We start from the raw sequence: 6,711 nt of genomic DNA, 5'->3' as shown, positions 1-6,711 counted from the left end.
AGTTAGCACCTCTCAGTGAGAGCAAACACAGCGAGGTTTGTGTCGGATAAGAGGCGAAGAGGGTGGAGAGTTTGTTTTTCTAAGCGTACCTGCAGAGATACCGTTGGAGAAAATTGACTGTGTGTGAGGTTAGAGTTGGTGTTCAGGGTTAACTAACATTACTTGGTTAATGCCAATAATGATACTGATCTTTATGGAGAGAAGCTGCTACAAGCCAATAGTCTACAAGATACTAGGGCTGGGCCATAATTCAATAATGATAATTTATCGTGATTCAATGGAAACATATTGTGATGAAATCATATATCGAGAAATCGTGATATACAATAACGTCTGAATTGATAATACCAAGCACATACTAACTCAATTCTCTTAGAAAATCTGTTTTTGAGTAAATATCATTTGAACGATTGCAGATTTGTTTTAACATCACAGTATTTTCGTGCATGCATGTAAACACAGTCAGTATATAGCTGGAAAAAAATCTCTATAATTTCACTTGAAACTGTTAACCACATTATTGATGATTATTTATATCGTGATACCTGATTTTCTCCATATCGCCCAGCCCTACAAGATATTTTATTATATAATTATATTGTTTGCTTTTTGGGCCTTTATTTGCTCAATTTTATAACACTTTTACATTGAATACACTATTTATGTATCCCTACCAGCTGTATATGCAAATAAACTCATAAAGTGTGACGCATACCATATCATAATGGCCTCCATTTTCCAAAAACATGCAAGCCTTGGGTGTGACTAACAAATGAATGACTTGATAACGGGTTAAACACTCTTACTATGTAAGCATCAAACTATCAGAGCTGGCTAATATCATATTTTTAAGATACTATCTGCAGTTTAGAACACAATCTTCTGTCTGGGTGCATTACATCCTGTGCATGCGTCCGACTCTACATTGATGAATATTGGCTTTGTAATAAAGTTCCAAGACTGGTGGTCAAGTGCTATCGAACATATTCCTTCACCAGAACCTCCCTTTCTTTCAGGCCTTGTGGATGAAATTATTCATCAATATTATAGGGAAATGCATCTTTATTTGATATTGCTCTGGTCTTGTTGTGTTACTGCTCACATTACAAGACAGCTTCCTTTATTCTGCAAAAACACGACTCATAACTCAAATTTAGCTGAAATTATTGAGCACCGTTTACAACCTGGATTTATCTGTGGGGTGAGATAGTTTCATTTGTGCTTTTTCAATTTTTTTTTTACAGGGTAATCTTTGAAAGATATTTTTCTACTAACAAGGTTGGTCATTGCAATTAGCTTTGGAAGCATTGAAAAAAAGAAAACATAAAACTCAGTGTAATACAGTGGGTATTTTTTGCAGGGTGTGGTGTCAAATGGAAATAAACCTGCTCATATCAAGCCTTTCGTCACACCACGCTGTTGCCAAGATACATAGATCACTTTATATTAAATTCCTTCAACTAACCTGACACACAGCTGTAAATCAGAGCATGAAAGGAAAGTTAATCTGCTGCTCTCTCTCCCTCTCTGTGTCTCTGACTCTTCTTCTTTCCATAACTTTAATGTCTTTTAGCTAATATGCCAAAAATGCCTGGACTGTTTTACATCTCCCAGCGTTGAGGTCACTGAGGGTCAAACCACTTAACAGTTTCCATTTAGACTTTTTTTTGATAGTTTTGTTTTTGGCTTGATTACGGGTGGATTCCCTCTCTGACAGATGCTTTCATCCTTTCTCTGTGCATAATTATGTATAAATGATTCAGACTGAAATGTGCTTTGTTAATTTCCCAGCGTTCCCCAGGGTGTTATTTACCCATGTGTCTGAGGTCCGATCAGCAAGGCTTTTCGCCTCATTAAGACACAGGCTAACTGGGTCAAAGCCTGATGAACATTTCCAGGGAGGAGAGTCCATGTTTCCTCAAAGCCGTATCTGCAGCTCGCAGTTTTTCCTGGGCTGACACTTTCACCGCCAACGTGGCAAATGAGAGAAAACTCATGTATCTTTCCTTCCCAAACATTTAGATATTCAGATAGACTTTTTTCCCCAGGAATTGTGCAAGTTACAAGTTATTGTGGAGATCGTAAATGTCATCTTTTGTGTCAGAGGTTCATTTATTACATGGTGAAGTTTTCTGGCTTATATTTATATTTGGGGATGATAATGGCTTTTTTGAAATAAAATATCATATTCATATTGAGTCAGCCATATTGAGTATAACTAGTGGTTTTGTTTCTTTGTTATTTTTTATTCAGAGGATATTTTTCTCCTCCTTTGAATCCTTGGCTAATGCTGACGGAAGTGGTTGCGTGAAGAATAGTCTTCCTCCACAGCGCTGTGGAGGAGGGTCTGGCGAGTCTACATAGCATTCCGGAATGGGAGAAAAACTGGCTCTGCAAAATAGCCTTGGGTAGGAACTTGTTTTAGTGGAACATGTGTACGTCCAAAGGTTGTTTAAGGGCGTTTTCACACCTGTAGTTTGTTTGCTTTGGTCCGAATCAGTTGGTGAGTTTGTAAACTTGGAGCGATTTGCCCTTGGTTCAGTTTGGTTTGGTTTCACACCTGGAAAAATCCAAGCTTACCAAAATGCGCCATTACAAATCACGCAAGAACGTCCACTCCTCTTATTGGTCGGATGTGTCTGGTGGCGGGAGCAAGAAAGTAAATACAGGAAGAATGTCCTGTGTTCTGGACTAATGCATCTCCATGGTCAAACCAGCTGATTTCATTAAAATGATCAGACATTGTTTCGTGAGAGACATTACTACGTCTGCTCTGGTCACCGAGACTTCGCTCTGCTCTGCCGGCGTCTGTCTCCAATTTTAGCAGCAGCTGGTTTGACCACGGAGATGCGAGTGACGGCAGCGAGCTTGACTGCAGTCTATTTCTGTGAGAGAAACACTGCAAGCTGCTACAGTTTGCTGCTCTGCCACATCGCATATTGCTAAGCACACCTGACTACAGGAGACATTAGCTGAGACTTGCGGAGTGTGTATAGTTGGTGCAGTTCGAGTACGGATCACATTCTCACCACAAACAAACCGCTCCCGAGTTTGATTGAAAGCGTACCGAGACCACCTCTTCAAGCAGGTCTCGGTACGCTTGTTTGGTCCGCTTTTGGTGCGCACCCGAGTGTGAATGCCGCTTTATCACCTGCCCTGACAAACTGCACCAGCAGGACAAACGAACTCTAGTGCGATTCAACCGAACTAAACGAGGCTTTTTTTATTAAATCTTTATTATACAATAGTCATAGCTACAAACATTCGAAACTTGTCACTGATCCAAAACCGTGTAGCAACATCGTTGTTGTGTTGTTTACGTTAATGTTTTTACCTTTAATACTTCGTCTTGACTAATAACCATAGACTGTCTATTATTAATGCGATGAAGTGTAAACGTACATAAGTGTCCTTTTGAAGATGGGATGACAGCTCTCCCAGCCACCACTGCTGTATACCACTATAGTAGCTACATGCTAACGGTCATCTTAGCTGGCAATGTTGTTAAATTCTCCCCAATTCCGGGTCACATTCCTGCTGAAACATGTCTGATTGTGTAGTGTTTGGTCTGCGATTTTTGACGTTAGAAAGTGCTGCTTCGTTCCACTACACTCTAACGTTAGCATACTCATCGCTAACTATTGTAGCTGCATGCTAACGCGACATAGCGGAGTATATATAGCTAGCTATGTACGTATGCAGCAGGACTTTGTACCGTAAAAAATCACCAATAAAGGCTTCTAAACCAAATACTAAACAAATACAAATACAGTAAAGTGACCGGAATTAGGGGTGAAATGTCCAGCATTGAGCTACATAATAGTTTGCTAGGAGTTAGCTGGTCTCTCACAGAGATCTCATTTGTAGCCCTGTTTTTACCTGATACTTTCATAAAAGTACAAACACATGAAGTGAGAGGTATACACATACTTAAACTTTATTTAAAACATGGTTAACCTGAAGCAGGACGGAGTCATGACTTATAACACCAAAGCAAGGCTTCTAGCTCAGGCTAGCTAGCGTTAGCAAATTACCTTCAAAGTTGCAAAGAAATGACGAAACGTAAAATTTGAAGCCTTTATTTAATTTGTTACATGGTGTTGTACTGGATGGCCGGACGACCCTCCATATATCATTAACAGATACTTTAGGAAACTCCAGCAAACACCTTGTAAACTTCATCTTTGCCATCATAACGGTCTACTGTCACTGTCTAATGTTTTCTTCCGGTAACCGGGAATGTCTGAAAGTTTGCCGGTGTTCGCGCAAGCGTAGAACTGATCAGGCAGTGCACAGAACGGATTTTACAGGCGGTACGGATCGGGTACTGACAAAGGAATAAGATTTATACACACATTTTAATTTCCGAGTTCCATCTACAAATAGATCAAAGAAAATCGGATAACGAGATTGTTTTTCGTTTTCCGTTTTTTAATATCAAAACAAAAAATGAATAATGGGTTGTTTTCCGTTTTTTGTTTTCCTATTTACTAATGGTAATTGGGAAACTGGCCGTTTTTCGTTTTTGTTTTTTTCCTTTCAAAACGAAAATCCGTTGGCCACCAAGTACACGGACCCAGTTCCCATCATGCTTTGAAATTTCAAACAGGACGTTTAGTGTTCCCAATGAGTCACTGAGTTAGCTATTTGCTACATCTGTTTTTGTTGAAGTCATGCTACACTGCCTAGAAATAGTTCCTGTTTGCACTTTCACCATGGTTACACAGGAAGAAATCAACTGTAATTAGCGTATGACGTGCTTTCTTGTCTCAGTAGGAGAGAAGCAACTAAGTTCTCTGTTTGTGTTGTAAATGCTACTTGAGGTTTTTTTCCCATGACAACTGATTTCACATGAAAACATTAAAGGCACCATATTGTAAAAAGTGAGATTTTCTTTTCTTTTTTGATTATAAAGCAGACCGAGGTGCTATATAAATACTGTGAAAGTATCAAAACTCTCAATCACATCACAGAGAAATGCACACAGTCGATATTCAGAAACTGTGCCTTTAAACGAGCCGTCAGGACTTTTGTACGGTTGTGATGTCACAACTATAATATATATAGGTGAAAAGTGCCGCTACAGTGCCATTACTGTCATTCCCCGGCTGCAAGAGACTCCGAGAGCGCATATGAAGAAGACCGGGAAACACTGACCATTCAGATCATACTGGACTTTCTCGGGAGGGGGTCTTAAAGAGACAGGTGTAAAACGGAGCGTTTCAGACAGAGGGTGAGTACAGGTATATTCAGACAGACAGTAAGAGAGAAATAAAGTTCTTTTTGAACATTAAAGCATAAAAACATGTTCTAGTAGAAATTCAAAATACAAGTATGAACCTGACAAAGAGCATAATATGTACCCTTGAAATATCGCTATCAACCTTCAACATCCTCCTGAATCTGCAGCCCTGCTGATCAATCAACATCCCCATCCTGGGACAGCAGCGCGGAAAGGATATAACTACTGTCCTGTATGGTCAAGCTCATCAGATAATTCCCACGGTCCGTCCCTTCTGTCCTTTTGTTCCTATTCATTTTCTCCTCCCCATATCTGCAACTGATGACACTCATGCCATCCTTATCGTCAGCTCCAGGTTGTTTTTCATTTTAATTGGGAGAGGCTGGGACACAATGGGGCCTGTTGCTATCTGCGATGCCCACCTTCATGAATCCAGCTGTTTTTAAAGGCTCATTCCTTTCATCATCTAACCTGTTGTCCTACTCTGCCGTCTTTCTCCAGAGAACCGTTTGGGGGTCCTGGTTCCCAGCGCCTTTGGGCTCTCTCAGGAGACCAATATGGACTGATGGGCAGATAGCAGCACTGCTCTGCGGCAGGAGGGAGGAAGCGGAGGGCTGGATGGGAGGACTGGCAAGTTAAAGAGACCAAATGAGGGCCAGAAAAGGGAGGAGAAAGGGGTGTGAAAAGGGCTTTGATGAGGAATAGCTAATCGTTTATTTGGGACGGGGCTGACCGCTGAGTCCTCATATCAATAGTTAGTGTTTACCCACAGAGGCTTCAGAGGGCTCGGACTCTGACCCCTCATAAGTAATCTTGACACAGGATCAACATCACCAAGGCAATGATGGCCAGGGAGCATACGTTACTGTCTGTGTGTGTGTGTGTGTGTGTGTGTGTGTGTGTGTGTGTGTGTGTGTGTGTGTGTGTGTGCGTGTGTGCGCGTGTGTGTGTGTGTGCGTGCGCAGGGAAATTGCAGGATTGTTGACAGCAATATTTAAGGTTTTAATAAAATGTAGCCTGCTGCTTGGAATTAAATTCTGAACAGATATGTGTTTATAGAGATTAGGGTTAGGTAAAAAAAACACTTATAATATTTTTTAAATTATTAAAAAAAAAATTAAATATTAGGGAAAAACTGTGATTATGGATACATAACCACTACACCTCCATCCACCCCTCCACCTCGCTATATATAGGGTACACATACACTACTTCCTGCAGTCACACTTAATGTTGGCATTGGACGTAAATCCAACATGGATGTAATTCCTAGTGATACAGTGTTGACTTAGTGCAACCAACAAGTGATGATGGCCTAACTTGCAGCTTTTGGTGAAACAGCCGAATTCATTGGCTTTTCCTTATTTCGTATGGCTAACCTTGCCTCCCTGACTCATGTATTCTGTAACTGTCTCTATAGACTTTGACAAAAAAACTATTGTTTATTATACATTTTCAGTTTAGAAATG

At 40.5% G+C, this 6,711-nt stretch overlaps 1 long non-coding RNA gene across 1 annotated transcript; it reads left to right on the top strand.

Moving 5' to 3' along the window:
- The first annotated feature begins 2,867 nt into the window (after nucleotides 1-2,867).
- Nucleotides 2,868-3,031, top strand: LOC116050339. Its single transcript, XR_004105066.1, has 2 exons — nucleotides 2,868-2,914; nucleotides 2,948-3,031. It is a non-coding gene; the product is annotated as an uncharacterized LOC116050339 (long non-coding RNA).
- Nucleotides 3,032-6,711: the final 3,680 nt, after the last annotated feature.

The sequence above is a fragment of the Sander lucioperca genome, chromosome 20 (assembly GCF_008315115.2).
Source record: "Sander lucioperca isolate FBNREF2018 chromosome 20, SLUC_FBN_1.2, whole genome shotgun sequence".
Taxonomy (NCBI): domain Eukaryota; kingdom Metazoa; phylum Chordata; class Actinopteri; order Perciformes; family Percidae; genus Sander; species Sander lucioperca.
Note: the sequence above shows the minus strand (reverse complement) of the source record. Positions and strands in the feature narration are given on the sequence as shown.